The sequence below is a fragment of the Ixodes scapularis genome, unplaced genomic scaffold (genome assembly GCF_016920785.2).
Source record: "Ixodes scapularis isolate PalLabHiFi unplaced genomic scaffold, ASM1692078v2 PGA_scaffold10__122_contigs__length_95168666, whole genome shotgun sequence".
Lineage (NCBI taxonomy): Eukaryota > Metazoa > Arthropoda > Arachnida > Ixodida > Ixodidae > Ixodes > Ixodes scapularis.
In genome coordinates, this window is record NW_024609836.1 from 29,786,811 (window position 1) to 29,803,118 (window position 16,308).

Genomic DNA, 16,308 nt, shown 5'->3' on the forward strand with positions numbered 1-16,308 from the left:
AAACTGCCTGGTGAGATCGGTCTATTGCGATTTGGCACCAGTTCGTATAAGCTTGAGGTACTTACCTGGTGCTCACCTAACTCTGCAGCAAGCCTGTGTTTCTTGTACTTATCTATGCGCACTGGACTCGCATGTGCCTTTTCCGTTTTTATTATTTTTTTTTTTTATTTTATCTTGGTGCGTATTGACGCTGATGAGTTATTGAAACCAGGGTAGAAAAAAATAACGATTAAAAAAGAAAAATCAGATTTATGTGATTAAAATAAGATTTTTTTTTTGTGATTTAAATTGCTGATAAGCTGCTCTAACATTTTCTGCTCCTAATCTGCTCCAAACTGTAGACTTTTCTGCTCCGCAGTTGCTCCAAGATGCGTAAACTGCTGCTCTAAAACTAGAATTTCGTGCTCCTAAGCTGCTCCAAAATCCAGATTTTTCTGCTCCAAAAATTGCTCCAAAACCTGTTGCACCTGTCTCACCCCTGGGATATGCGCCTCGAAGATGGCGACGCGGGGGGCTGCACATTTGTCTCTACGTGATTCCGAGCCACTGGCATTCGCTTCTTGCGCATCGTCTTGAAACAGGAGCCCGTAAACATTTCTTGAGCCGCGGCCGTAGGTCTACGGACATTCATGCAGCATAGTAAACCAATGCACCGAGCAATATTTTGGTCTTGATTGTAAGTGGACCTCTAATTCTAAAGACCGGTGCCGAGAAAGGAAAACAAAACAAAAAAACGCAGACCTATATTTGAATAAGCACTCAAGGTATAGTTCCCGCTAAATTACAAATAGCGCTAGGACGAGGACAGACGAAGAAGTGGACAGGACAGGCGCTAACTCACAACTGACGGTTTTATGTACAACGTTAAAGAAGAAGGCGAAGGAAGTGTCTGGAGTTGAAAAAAGAAGAAAGAGGTCTTTTTCTAACCGGGGCGCTCTAAGAAGGTTGTTAGACTAGAAAGACTAAAGCACAGTAGACCAAAACAAAATCAGTAAAAATTAAACAAAGGTAATGATTTTGAACTCTATACGATACTATTCTGAAGGCTTAGAAAATAACCCCTGGACCGTGGGAGACAAAATAAGAATAAAAAATGAAAAAAAAATGGATAAAAAATGAATAGAAAATTCATAAGTGATTGTCCAAAGGCCGCCGATCAGTGCCTCGTACAGCTTATTTTCTTTTTTTTATATCCAACAGGCACCACAGCCAAAGCTATACCGGCGCGAGCGCAAAGACCCACCCGGTGCACCACCTCACGCGCTCACGTGCAAACGTGATTGTGTATAATGGTTCAAGTACTGAACCTTTTCGTCAGTCAACGCCAAAGATGGTGCGAAGACGCATTTTTCTCCATTGGCTTGTATGGTCTGTGCTTCGAAGATTTCCCTGTTCCTCTTGTCTTTAAAACGTCTGATCACTTTTGCGTTTGAAAGCAAAGGTGTGCAGGAGCAATCTCGCACATGCATAGCTAAATGTCCAGAAGGTGTTGACTGCAAGGTCAGGGCATGTTCTCTCAGTCGTGTATTTATGCAACGTCCAGTCTGTCCTATATACAGGGTGTCACAAATGAAAATTTACACGGTCTTTTTTACCGCAAAAATAAACTAGGCGTCGCCGAACGCTCATTCTCCGCCCAAAGGTAGAGCTAGAGGTCACAATCAGATGCCAAAGTTTCAGCCCGATCCGATAACTTAATCAAAAGTTATAAGTGATTTTCTGAAATTTTCAATGGGAAAATGGCGGCCGACGGCGTTTTTAAACACATGGGGCTCTATGGCACCAGAAACCGAAAACGGGCGAAAATGGGCTCCATTTTCCCATTGAAATTTTCAGAAAATCGCTTATAACTTTTGATTGAGTTATCGGATCGGGCTGAAACTTTGGCATCTGGTTGTGACCTCTAGCTCTACCTTTGGGCGGAGAATGAGCGTTCGGCGATGCCTAGTTTATTTTTGCGGTGAAAAAGACCGTGTAAATTTTCTTTTGTGACATCCTGTACACTTTCCCACATGTGAAAGGGATTTCATACACCACTCCGCTGTTGCAGTCGACATAATGGTGCTTGTGGTTTATGTTGCATTCATGATGTTGTTGCTTGACATTGTTATGTATATAGGACAGACTGGACGTTGCATAAATACACGACTGAGAGAACATGCCCTGACCTTGCAGTCAAGGCCTTCTGGACAGTTAGCTATGCATGTGCGAGATTGCTCCTGCACACCTTTGCTTTCAAACACAAAAGTGATCAGACGTTTTAAGGACAAGAGGAACAGGGAAATCTTTGAAGCACAGACCATACAAGCCAATGGAGAAAAATGCGTCTTCGCACCATCTTTGGCGTTGACTGACGAAGAGGTTCAGTACTTGAACCATTATTCATAATCACGTTTGCACGTGAGCGCGTGAGGTGGTGCACCGGGTGGGTCTTTGCGCTCGCACCGGCATAGCTTTGGCTGTGGTGCCTGTTGGATGTAAAAAGGAAAACAAGCTGTACGATGCACTGATCGGCGGCCTTTGGACGATCAATTATGAATTTTCTATTCATTTTTTATCAATTTTTTTCATTTTTTATTCTTATTTTGTCTCCCACGGTCCAGGGGTTATTTTCTAAGCCTTCAGAATAGTATCGTATAGAGTTCAAAATCATTACCTTTGTTTAATTTTTACTAATTTCGTTTTGGTCTACTGTGCTTTAGTCTTTCTAGTCTAACAACCTTCTTAGAGCGCCCCGGTTAGAAAAAGACCTATTTCTTCTTTTTTCAACTCCAGACACTTCCTTCGCCTTCTTCTTTAACGCTGTATATAAAACCGTCAGTTGTGAGTTAGCGCCTGTCCTGTCCACTTCTTCGTCTGTCCTCGTCCTAGCGCTATTTGTAATTTAGTATGTATAACCAACTAGCCCGCCAGAATATTTTAATAGTTCCCGCACTGCAGTCGATCAAAAGCAACTCTGGCTCCAGTGCTGCCAAACTCTAATGTTCGGTAATATTTCTTGGTGGAACATATTTTCATTGATTGACGTTTTTACATATAATTAATTATTTGTTAAAACGTCAATAAAGGAAAGAACTAGTTTAAACTAGTTCTTTTTTGGCTTTTGAATTTTACATAAATGATATGTGCAGGCTACATTAACTATGAGTGTAAATTATGGAGTGAGAGAAACACTTTATCTCAACTGAAGTTTCCTGCTATAATTATTGTTTTAACTTGTTTTTCTTTTTTTCTTAATTCCCATTGTAAACGAAACTTACTATGACCTGACCCTTATTTCTAAAAAGACAGTTCTACGTATTTTTTGTGATTATTTATGAGCATTATAATTACAAAAGGTAGTAAGTAATATCCTTCAATAGCAAAGATGAATTCCCAATTATCAAACATTGACTCATTTAGTGATGTCATCATCGTTTAATTTTCAAGTGATGTGCTCACAGATCTTGGGATCTGCTCCAAAGGGTTCAATGGCTCCTAACCAATCTTTCGCCTGCTACTAAGCCTACTACAAAAATTCCAATGCCGCTGCTATTACTGCTAATAGGAAGTTTTAGAATAACGTACGCAATTTTAGCGCACGCTGGTGCTAAATGTAGCGCTTGCGTTAGCGCACGCGACGCAAGAGAGTTTTAGAAGAGCGTTTCTCCGCCGCGACGCAAAAGCCCAAGCATCTCGCGCCTGCAACACCACCGAGATACAGTCCAGATTTTTATTTCATAGATGAAATGCTGTACCTTCAGAAAAACAAGATTTTTGGTTCAGAGTAATATTTTACATTTGTTTAAACGTGAGACTACGACGCGAGCGGTTGACCGGTCGTGCCCGCATGCGTCGCCTCGACAAGAGTGTACTGACCTTCGCCGACAAACGTTCGCTCGTCGCAAGCACCAACTTGCCGGTGATCGTTGCCAACCTTACTGGGTTTTTCAAACCGACTGCAATGTCGTCAATGTCATCCTGTATTGAAAATCGCAGTCGCGAGGATGTTGCCGATGTCGCGCTCATAACGCCGCCAAAGCGGCCGCAGCCATCGTCCTGGGGGCCGCCATTTTTTTTAACTGTGCTCGTCTTGGCTTAGCCAACTTCTTATCACGAATCCCCCTTGCAGAAGCGCAAAGACCCTTTGCGTACGCACGCAATTTCCGAGAAATAGCGTGCGCTAAAATAGCGCACGCAAAACGTGGTTAGCGTTTGGCGCATGCGCAGTGGTGACGACGCTATTCTTTGCGTACGCAAAGCTTTAGCGTACGCTCTTCTAAAACTCCCTAATAGCTCAGACCTCTCTGCACCGCCGGGGTCGTAACGCTAGGCTCGCGAGAATTTTCAGAACTTTCGATTGTTGCTTCGGATTAACGTAACGTCCTTTTTATAGCGAAGCTGTTTATGGTTAGGGTTCCCTGGACCTTTCGTCTGCAGTGACTAAAACTTTACGCTCGCACCGCCGCACGCGTTCCCCGTATAAAAGATTTAAAGTAAATCACGAAAATAAAGCATTGACGAACGCGCGTGCAAGATACCCTTTGTTTTAGGCTTTTTACTTTAGAACAGTTACTGCTGCAGACGCCGGCACGTGGAACACCATTCCCTGCATTCTCCTTGATGGTCGGGTAATTTAACAATAGGTTTATTTCACTTCTCTCGTCGTAATGGGGAGGCCGCGTATAGTCCGGACTCCCGAAGAGCAACGGCGGGAACGGCACCGAGAATGTCAACGGTGGCGGCGGACGGCAAACACCTCCGATGAAGATTGTCCACAAAACGCCAAGCGCATGCGGCAAACCAGACAAGACTGCGAACGTCGCGGGGTGGAGAACAGATAAATACGACACAGCTACATGCTGCTAAATTGGACAGCTTTAATAGAGCGTGCGCTAAATTCTGTGTCACGTCTGTGTCGTGTGCTAAACAGCTTCGCTGGTCATCCACCTACAGAAAGTGGAATGGCTCATGATTTTTTTTTATTCTTTTATAGGGAACCCTGACAGTGACAGTCAGGATAAAGAATAGAAATCAAGATGACTTAAATTGTTATTTACATCATGATTTAGATCGCACGGATTTGGTTATAATGATTTAAACCAAACACTTTTCCCGCAAGATAATACTGAAAATATTTTCTATTTGCCGTTTGTCTACTAGAGTTTGCTTTCCGTGGGCGTTTAATCCGTATTTGAAGCAGAGAATGATCAAGTAGGAAATATTTATATCGGGCAGCGATTAAAAAACGCCTATCTAGTGATAAAAAAAGTAACTTTTCTAGCCAGTGATTTAAATCAGGTAAGTTTGATTAATCAGCAAGATCAAATTATCTTATGTAAGTCAAAATTATTTGATATAAACCAAATAAATTTGATTTTTCTGATTTCTTTAGAAACAATCATAATTGTTTTCTAACCTGGTGACAGTACTCGGACGTTTCGCAAAACAATTGATGTTCGTGGCCTGTTCGGGCGGCTTAGCTGGCTCCTTTGAGTGCGCTTCTCATTACGCACTGGTGCACTGCGAAAAAGCGGCACCCGCAAAATTGACGCCCTTCTTCACATTCTGCTTCACCGCAATGCAGCCGTGTGCTAAGGGAAACAGCAGTTCTCCAGAGCAGGATGATTCGCGCGAACGCGTCGCGTCATCTTGGTGAAGGCTGATGTGACATTTTAAATCTACACTAATGTGCTCTCTGCAGGCTACTTGGGGACACAGTAGGGAGACTTCGTAGATCGCTTCCGCGACACTCGCCACAACCAGCTACGAGGTTCCGGAACTCTGCAAACAAAGCTAGTAGCGATGCGCATGCGCAGTACTGGTGTCTCCGTTGTGAAGAGCGTAGCATATAGGGGGGGGGGGGGGGGGATGGTAGCGACATTGTCCCATAATGCTTGAAGTGCATTATAAGACCTTGAATTTTCAATTTTACCCCTAAATTTAGCAAGGAAACTATATTGGTGTATAGTTCACGTGACGTCACGTTACGTGACATCAATCTCCCCTCCAAATTGAGCAGGGAAATTGAATTGGCGGGCAGATCACGTGACGTCAAGTCACGTGACATCAATTTCCCCGACAAATTTAAGAGCGAGACTGAATTAGTGTACAGGTCACGTGACATCAATTTTCCCGCCAAATTTAGCGGGGAAACTGAATTGGTATACAGGTCACGTGACATCAATTTTTCCGCCGTATTTATCGGGGAAACTGAAATGCTGTATAGGGTCACGTGACATTAGTTTTTCCGCCAAATGTCGCTGGGAGACTGAGTTGGTGTACAGGTCACTTGACATCACTTCTCCCGCCAAAATTTAGCGGAGAAACTGAATTGGTATACAGGTCACGTAACATCAATTTTTCCGCCGTATTTATCGGGGAAACTGAAATGCTGTATAGGGTCACGTGACATCAGTTTTTCCGCCAAATGTCGCTGGGAGACTGAGTTGGTGTACAGGTCACTTCACATCACTTCTCCCGCCAAAATTTAGCGGAGAAACTGAATTGGTATACAGGTCACGTAACATCAGTTTTTCCGCCGTATTCATCAGGGAAACTGAAATGGTGTATAGGGTCACGTGACATCAGTTTTTCCGCCAAATGTCGCTGGGAGACTGAGTTGGTGTACAGGTCACTTGACATCACCTCTCCCGCCAAAATTTAGCGGAGAAACTCAATTGGTCTGCAGCTCCTGTGACGTCACGTCAGGTGACATCAAATTTTCCGCTAAATTTAGCGGAGAAACTGAATTCGTATATACATCACGTGAAATCAATTTCCACGCTTAATTCAGCGGGAATTCACGAACGGACGGACGAACAAAAAGGGGGGGGGGGGGGGGTTGAAGGTCAAGCGTTACGATAAGTTGAACCATTCAACATAAATGCGTTCAATCATTTGTAAATTATAATCTGTAAATTTTAGAAGTATTTGGAGGGCGTAGGGAGCACGGTGGGGCGCAGGACTGACGGCGCGAGAACTCGGTGCGCTACCATTGATAGCCCGAATCACTCGGAGTACGAGACAAACGAGGGGCCACTTACGAAACACAACAACAACAGCATGTAAAAAGGGTGTTGAGCCGGAGCTTTGGTATGCCAGTGTGCCTATCATGTCGGAGCAATGCAACGCGGAGGTGGCGGGCAGAAAAGTAAGCGTGGCTTCCGAGGGGAGGCGCCAGCCGGTGAAACCTCCGTCGCGCGCAACGTTACTAAAGGGGTATCCACACGAAGGAGAAATCCGCTCCTTTCCTCCGCGGATCGCGCATCACGTGAGACATACGTCATTCCTTTTTGACGCCTCGCGGCGCCGTTCTCCCGTTCTCCTCCGTGGCGGAGGCGCGGAGGCTTCGTGCTGTCAGCTTGAAAGCTCCGCAGGTGCACGCGGCGGAGCCGGGGACGGAGTTTCCCGGGGTGTTGACGTCACGACATCCGTCCGCGGAGTTCTCCTTCGTGTGGATACCCCTTAATAGCGAGTTCGTTTCACGGCACTCGTGCCCACGCGTGCCCACTCGCAGCGTGGAACGGGTTCGTTTCGGCCGGCACTCCGCGAGCGGTTGCACTTTTTGAGTTCGTTTCAGCGCTGACGCGTGCATGCACTCGCTGCACCGAGAAAATCGGGAGTGCGCCAAAATACAATCCCGTCATGCCTCGCTCCGGTGGGGCTGGCGAGGAGCGGGAAGAGACGACGGGGGTTCGTCGGCTACAATGTGTCGCGGAACCGAACGGAAAAAAAAAAAAAAAAAAAAAAAAGTAGATTTTCTGATAGAAATTGCGTCCCGCGGGCAACGAAATCAAGCGCGAGCTTGAATTGTGAGTGTCTGCTATTTCACGAAGGAAGCAATTGACAACCCGTGAATAATTTGCAGGTTTTAAATCGCTCTGTTGCCGTACAAACGCTGAAATATACCAGTGTGTAAAGACATGCTCAGAACAAACGCAACAGCGGCCCCCGAGATGTCTATCACCATCCGTGTGCGGGTGAAAAATTGAACATTTGTCGACAAAACTCCCCCTGCAGAAAGCTCTGACTGCCAAATAAGCATCAGAGGAAGCTAAAGATGGAGACTTTACCAGAGGATTGGGAAACATCATCATGTTTAACATTTACCTACGTCAGCTAACTTGCCCCGTCGTATTTGTTCGAGAAAGCTCTCGTTCTCGACGCCCTCACCAAGGTTAATATCTAATCCACCTATAGTGCCGATCCAAATCGAAAGTCCCAGTTTTGCTGGATATTCCAACAGGCTAGTTTTAAGCCGTACCCTTTCAGTGGTTCACGCATAATACCATGCTCAAACGGATCAAGCTTCTGCTCGGACAGCATCATCAGTTTTCTGCAGTGTAGACGGTTATAAGAATTGAAAGATCGCAACGAGCTGCTTTGTAGACAGCTGGTTGCGGAAATTTACGCCGTCTGTAATTATATCTACGTCAGCCTAGCTGCTTGAAGTCATCGCAACTATAAACTACAGGTTGCAGCGACCAACGTTTGTAGATAAACGTTGGTAGCGACCGCATTCTCGCATTCCCACGCATCACTCCGAACAGAAAGGCGCTAGTTTCGGTTTGAAGTCGGTACCTTTTCTACAACATAGATGGCGGCAGCATCAGTCTTCCGCACTCGGTGCATTTGGCGGGTTCGTTTGAGTCCAGTTTTCCGTGCAACACTCTGTGAGTGCGATGCATTCTGGGAGAGAACTCGAACGGTGCCAGTGCGTGTGAAACGAACTCGCTATAAAACACTCAGTTGGCAAACTCGCCGTCGAATCTTGGGCCGCTGTCGTCCACCGAGACCGAGCTAAATACGACAACAGCGCCACTCTTTATCAATTGTCTGTCCTGTGGTCACCTTGAGCTTCTAGAAAGCATGTTTTTGCGTAAAAACATACGGAAAATACTCTTTTCTTTATGAAATTAATTGGAGTTTAGTACCAAATGATGGGCGCGTGATGTTTTTACAACTTTTAAGTTGCAGGGTTTTGCGGCAAAATTAATATTGTTTTTATACAACTATGCCTCAGCGGTGCTTTCAGGTAGCGCTTCCCGACCTAGGTGCATTTTAACTTCGGTAGTAAGTCGCGGCGCGTCCGCTGGGGAGAGGCGGGTGGCACCCCTGTGACCTCTTCCGCTGTTTCCGTTTCGGCTCCAAAATGGCCGATTAAAGCCTAAATAGAAGTAACGTAGAGTTCCTCGAGTGGCCGCGGCGGGAGAAATGGCGGCGTTGTGTTCGTTATTAGCTCGGTTCTCGAGGACAGATCGGGGCCACTTTTTCAGACAAGTCTCTATGGCAGTTTCCCAACTGAGTGTTTTAGTAACGTTGGTCGCGCGCTGCGTGGTGTTTAATTTGTTTAGTGGCCGGTAGGCGGCGCCACCGGGTTTCTTTTTGCTGAACCTCCACAAGCTTTTGCGAGAAAAATGAAGGAAAAGTGGGTTAGCAATTATTTTAATTTTGAACATCACTGGAAAGCTCAAACTTCGCTCTTTTTATTGAAGACGAATTCAATATAATGTCCGTGTACGTCTTCTGTAATCCTTCATCTTGTTTGCACTGTTCTTTCCTCTTTTTTTTAAAGATATTAATGAAAAAATGTTTTGGAAATCCAACAAATTCGGAACTGACTTTCTAAACAAAGGAACGATTTTTATATGCTTCGTGTTTTTGTTGGTATGATTATTATTTATCAACATTTTTTTTTAGGTAGGATTATGGTTTTCAGCAAATATAAACAGAAAATGCTATTATTTTGTTTGTATGATCGCAAATAAAGCTTGCATCTTGTCAGCTGTTCGTTTTGACGGAGTCCTCAGATAAGCACTATTCTGGCCAACATTGTAGCGTGGTATAGTTTGTTACCTAATATTCATATTTTAATTATCTCGTAACCTTAAAAGTAAGTAAAATTGTAAGTAATGCGGAGTAAAGAGTATTTTACTCCGCAGCAAAGCTCGCCGCTTTACAACGCACATCTGACATGGTTCAAGCATATAAACAAAATACTGTACATTATATTTATTAGCAAAGTATAATAAAGCATTATTATACTTTGCTACTAACAAAAAATTAGGCAAATAAAAAATTGGGATTTTGGGGAAATCGATTTCGTATTCGCTAGATTTTTAAAACGTTCGTTCGTTCGAATTCATGCAAAATGTGAATAAAAAGAAAAAAAAAACGCAAGTGAGCTCGTGAATTAACCCAAGACAAAGGAATAATAATAATAAAAAAAAAAAACGGACAGAACAACGAAGTCTTTAACACAGCTTTTAACTTTTAAGTTACATAGCTATTTTATTTTATGCGTATAATGGTCAAATCTGTATTAATTGAAAGGCCGAGATTTCAGATTTCTCGATATCGTAAATAGTTCGCACGTAAAAACTCGCTGAAAATCATCATAGGAACACAGTTCGATATTTCTTTTAATTATTCCAAATATGGGGGGGGGGGGGGGGGGGGGTTCAGTTTTTTATGCCTAATTATTTCTACTTCGAAAGCGTCACAAAAAGTATTAGTGCTTCAATTTTGAGAAACTAGAAAATAGTAAGGATTTAAGCATGCGATCCGTGACCGGTAGGAGAAACGTCGCCTCGGCCCCATCAATGGTCCCCCCAATAACTGAAAAACAAAACAAATAAAACAACATATCCACAACGCTTGCCGTTTGCAGCTTTACATTCCGAGAATGCTCTTGAAACATATATATGTTTGGTCAAAATGGCAAATGCGACTCCAAAACTGTGCCTGAATTGAGATGAAAACACCTACCAGACAAGGAATTCGAATACATTGCGCCATCATTGCAATGAGAGTAGAATTCTGTGTTTTCGGATAAATGCGAAAACTCCGAAAAACACCCGCCAGCCCTTAAAATTTCTCGATTCGAATTTATCCAATAAACTCAAAATTTCCAGTTTATGACGTTAAAAAAAAAGTAAAACATATTTGGCATTGGGGGGTTTTGTTTGAAAGCAATTCATGCCTTTAAAAGCTGTAATTCACAACTATACTTACCTTACGTCCGGACCAACGTTATTAGATTAGCTCAGTTACGGAACTGCTCATAGGCGCCGCATACACGAACAGTACCCCCCCACACTCACCACGACTCGCCAAGCGTCGCTCGACGCGCCGCCAGACGGCTGCTTTGGTAACTGAATCAGGATACGTACGTTTCAACGTTACTCAAATGTAAAAACCAACGGAAAAAACTCTTTTTGTAGTAACTTTTATTGGAGTTTAGTACAAAATGGGGGGCGCGTGATGTTTTCTAAAATATTTAGTTTGCAAGTATTTGCAGTAGAATTAATATTGTTTTCATACAACCATGCCTCAGCGGCGATTTCAGGCAGCGCGTCCCGACCTAGGCTCATCTTACCTTCGGGTCAAATTCGCGGCGCGTCCGCTGGGGACCCGGGGGTGGCATCCCTGTGACCCTTTCCACTGTATCTGTTTCGGCTCTGAAATGGCCGATTGAAGCCAAAATAGATGTTACGTGCAGTTCCTTGAGTGACCGCTGCAGGATAAGTGGCGGCGTTGTGATCGCCATTTGGCGCTTCAGCTGGGCTCTTGGGAACGCATAGTTATGAAACGAAATTATAGATGGCGCTTCGATCGACGCTTGGTGGATTGGAGTGAGTGAGGGGGGATACCCCCCTCCGCGGGAGTTCCACATTTGAGGTAATCTAATAACGTTGGTCCGAACACAGCGGACGCTTCGAGCTATCCCAGCCAATCCCGCTTTGAGGAAGTAGGCTGTGATACGCTTTTCGCGCGTCGCTGTGCCCCCTCTCTAAGGTCACGTGACACTGACACGGCCTCCGATTGGCTCCGATAGCTCGTAGCATCTGCTGTGCTCGCACGTACGGTGAGGGTCAGTAAAAGTGATCCTGAGTAGAGGCCATCTCCAGTTTCCTTCCAAATCTCAGACCACTGACGAAAGTGGGTGTACTGTTTGTTTCCTCAGATGTTTGTTCAGGACTACGGATCGTTGTACTTTTGGGCTCCGGCAAAAACCATTATTTCAATTTCCGAGTTGGACCCTACTATTTGTGCGTCTGAGAGGGAGGAGGGCTTTTGTTTTTAAAGACCGAAGGCTATGAAATCGCACACTTCATTGGGAAGGGAGGGGGCAGTAGAAATCACTTCTGCACCCCTCATCGCGCTAAGGTCACTGGATTCAGTGCCAGGGCTGGGCAAAGACACTCTAAAAAGTATCCTGGAATGGAAATAGGCGCGTTCATACCAGCAAGGCAAAGCTGTCGTGTGACACCTTTTGTCGCAAAAGCGAGAGCGACACGATTGGAGCAATCGCTTCAAGAACGAATTTTGAGACCTGTCGCCGAGTCGCCCGGCGGCTGAGCCCATCAGTGGCGCCTCGGAAGTGACGTGAGTGCACCTCGTATTTGTTTACATCCGGCTCGCCGAACTTCCGTGGGAGATGCATCCAACGTGTCCGTTCATCGCCTCAGTTCGCGGTAGCGGCCGTGGATACAAAGCTACGGACGGACGTCTCTACGGCGCGGCTTTGGTCAGCACTATTAAGAATACCCGTTGCTTCAGAAACGCAGCACCCCGATTTGAACGAGCGCCCTAAAAAGAACTCGGCCTGGCAGGAAATCCGTGCCACTTCTTGACGTGCTGCGACGCGGCAGCTCGAGCGAGTGCACGCCGATGTAGCGATTGAGCTTCTTTGTATTGTTCCGAAGGACCCAGGTCAACATGACGAGTGTTTTCCATATGGCAACGACGACGAATGTGTAGCTGCAGGACAACGAAAATGTTAAAGCAGCGAAACCTGAACCCGAGCTGTGGCGGGGTACACTGAATCGATGGCGGCTCGTGGGTATAGCGACTCGCCGATCGCCCGCAGTGTGAACGTCGGTGGTCACTTGTCGTCCCGCGACTGTCGCTTTAGTCGTCAGTGTGAACGCAACTTTTACTAAAACACATTTTACTTCTTTTTTTTTTTTATGTAGCAGGACATTTCCGAGTAGTGGCATAGCCAGGGTGGGGCGCTTATGGAACTTCAGTTTCCACCCACGACATCCAGCCGACCCTGAAATATGTACACGCATTTCGACTCCCCCTACCTTGAGAAACACTTCCTGGCTACGCCACTGTCCCTGAGATACTTTTGCAAGAACGTTAAAAATGTATCCCGAAATGCAGATACAGATACATGGCACGAAATAGGAACATTCGAATTCTCAAAAAACGCGCAAGTTTATTTCATCAGAAAACGAATTTGCAAACTCCGATGGAAGTGAACTAATTACACTTCAGCATGAGTAGTTTTTCAAAGAGCTTATCATCAAGCTACCGACGATTTGGTCGGAGTACCAGACCAGCGAAAGAGAAAAATACCTCTACAGCCGCCGAAACGAATAAATATCGCCTTAATGAAGAAAAGTCCTGGAGCCTTGAGACGTCTTTCCTGGGGGATCGTCAAGATAGCGAGAGACTTTCGCCCTTAACATGGGCGTGTCCTGATCTTGTTAAAAAAAAAAAAGGAATCACCGTATTCGAACTCATAGAAGACGTGGACATGGTCTGCCAGAAATGAGCCCTGTTTTGCGCCAAGGTACCATTTCAAGGAGTGTGTACTCCTTGAAAGAAAAAATAAACCGATTGATTGATTGATTGATTACCTCATTTCCTGTCTGAAACATTACGATTTTCAGTTTTGCCGGTAACTTGAAATGGCGAGGTTGCTTCGCAAACTGTCGTCTTTAGTGATTCTGAGTAACCTAACGGAGGGGAGTAGGAGGGAGGAAGTAGGAGGGGGTGGGAGATATAACAAGAAAGCCGGACCCAGGGAATATACACAGGAAACTGAAGACCAGAGAAAAACGACCAAATTCACTGGCCACTTTTTTTTTGATGACTGTGTATTATGCTCTCTCTCCCTCCCCCCCTCCCTCTTTTCTCCCCACTTTAGGAGGATGATATGTGACGGTTTTATATAATAAATTCTGGGAGCCCCTCGCACTCGTCAATTTTTGACAACAAATATGTCGAGATACCCAAACCTGACAAAATATCGTGATAGAATTGATATATCGTAAAAGTATTTCGCTCCATACAGAGATACAGATACTCAAAAGTATCTCTAAAATACAGTCGCGAAACATTTATATCGCGATACTGGCCAGCCCTGCCCCGCGCACATAAATGTTATATCGTATTTAAGTTAGGGTGTAGAAGGAAAAAAAAATCACTATAATTTAAATCACAAAAAAGCATGATTTAAATCGCGATTTAAATCACACCGATTTCCCTCCGATGATTTAAATCACACAGTTCCTACGTGAATATTCCCCCAGATATATTTTTATTTACTGTCTGCCTGTGATATCTTGCTCTCATTGTATTTAAATTATCTTTAAATCAGATAATCATTAAGCAAGAAATATTTATAGCAGGATGAAAATTAGTAATAAGTGGTGCTCTTCCGGTCAAATCGGAGTTCGTCAGTTACGCAACGTCGTAGAGGGGGAAAAATCGGAAAGCGAGCGGAAGAGTTAACTACAAGGAAAATGATTTCATATTGTAAGCAAATAAGAACACGAAAAAAAAAAAAAAACACTTTTACACACACACAAAAAAAAGTATTAAGCTGCATTTGTTGAAGCGTAGCGGTGTAAACATCAACCAAAAGTTGTTAATTAAGAGTAATTCCTTCTTCCGCATTGTTCAGCGATCGCACGGATTGATACGTCAATCTGCCATAATAAAAATACATAAAAAATGTTTTTTTTTTGTTTGTAGCTACTGTGATTTAAATCGAATTTTATTTTAATCGAATCTGATTTAAATAAAATAAATCTGATTATTTAGTTTTAAAAATATCACGGATTTATTTTTATTTTTTTCTTTTAGTATACCATAACTACGCCCAGGAGTTCACTGATTTTAGACTATTGAAGGTTTGTAAGGCAAATATCAAGGGCACCAACCCCGAATCCAACTGGAGAAATGTCACTTGATACATGCGAGTTCCTATAAACGTAGTGCACTTTTATCTCGGGATATGTTCTTTTAACAATTGGGAGCACAACACAATTAAACTCCGAATTTTCGGAAATTGTAGGTCTAACAAAATAATCTGCGTAAATCTCCGAATGTATTGCAAAAAAAAAAAAAAAAAAAACTGCGAAAGCACGGAATAAAACTGCATATATGTTTCTGTTTTTTCACATCATACAGTCGAATCTCGTTAATGCAAACTCTCTTAATTCAAACTTGCGGATAATTCAAACTAACTTGCAGGCCCCATCCTATGCGTCTCCCCGATGGGGCGATACTCCCGATAATTCAAAATTTTCTTTATTCAAATAAATTTGCGGTCCCCTTCGAGTTTGAATTAACGAGATTTGACTAAGTTCAGTTGCTAGCAGCGTACTGCTTGTCCTCTTTCTAGTCCTTGTTCCCTGGCGCCTTCGGTATTCTTGGCTGACGCTCTGCCACGAGAGAGCTTTAGTCGGTCGTTTTGATACCTCCGATAACGCGCAAGCCTTGAGGCTGTCTAGAAAGGGCCTTTGAGCCCTTTCTAGACAGCCTCAAAGCCTGCGCGTTACGTCACATGACGTCACGCCCGGGAGGCCTGCACGTGTGCTGATTGGATGCGAGTGCCGCGTCAGCGTTCGTGTGGGGCTCCTTTCCTATCATAGTCCCACGCGAACGCTGACGCGGCACTCGCATCCAATCAACGCCCGTGCGGGATTCCCGGATGTGACGTCATGCGACGTAACGCGCAGGCTTTGAGGCTGTCCAGGAGGTGCGTTGCCTTTGCGCACGCATCGCCTCGTTATCGGAGGCGTCGGAACAATTGACTAAAACTTTTTTTTTTCTGGAATTGCGCGATTCCGTTTTATCTACAGCTCGTGGTAAGTAGTTATGAAATCCCTGTTCTCGCTGTCCCTACCACACCAAAGTTTCACGTCGTTTTCGCTAGGATGCGTCTTTATTTTGTCAGTAAACTGTTACCCACTCAACTTTTTTTCTTTCTTTTTTTTTCAGAACGGCGCGTTTCATATATGCTTCACCCGTATTTAGTTATATTTAATTGGTATGGATAGCAAGCCGCCGCCCGATTAAAGGGGTTCAACCTGTAGTTATATCCATCCATTCATTCATTCGGTTCATCTGTGCGCAGACGACACATGAACCTGGAAGTGTATGTGACTGGTCACGCGCATCACAATGTGCGCACTGCTATTTGTACATTTCACTATGGAAGCGAAAGACTATCTTTGTGCGCCAATATGCTAAAAGTGGGTTCCGACATTTGCTTTGACTGCGCTGCGACTCGTTCACATGTACGAT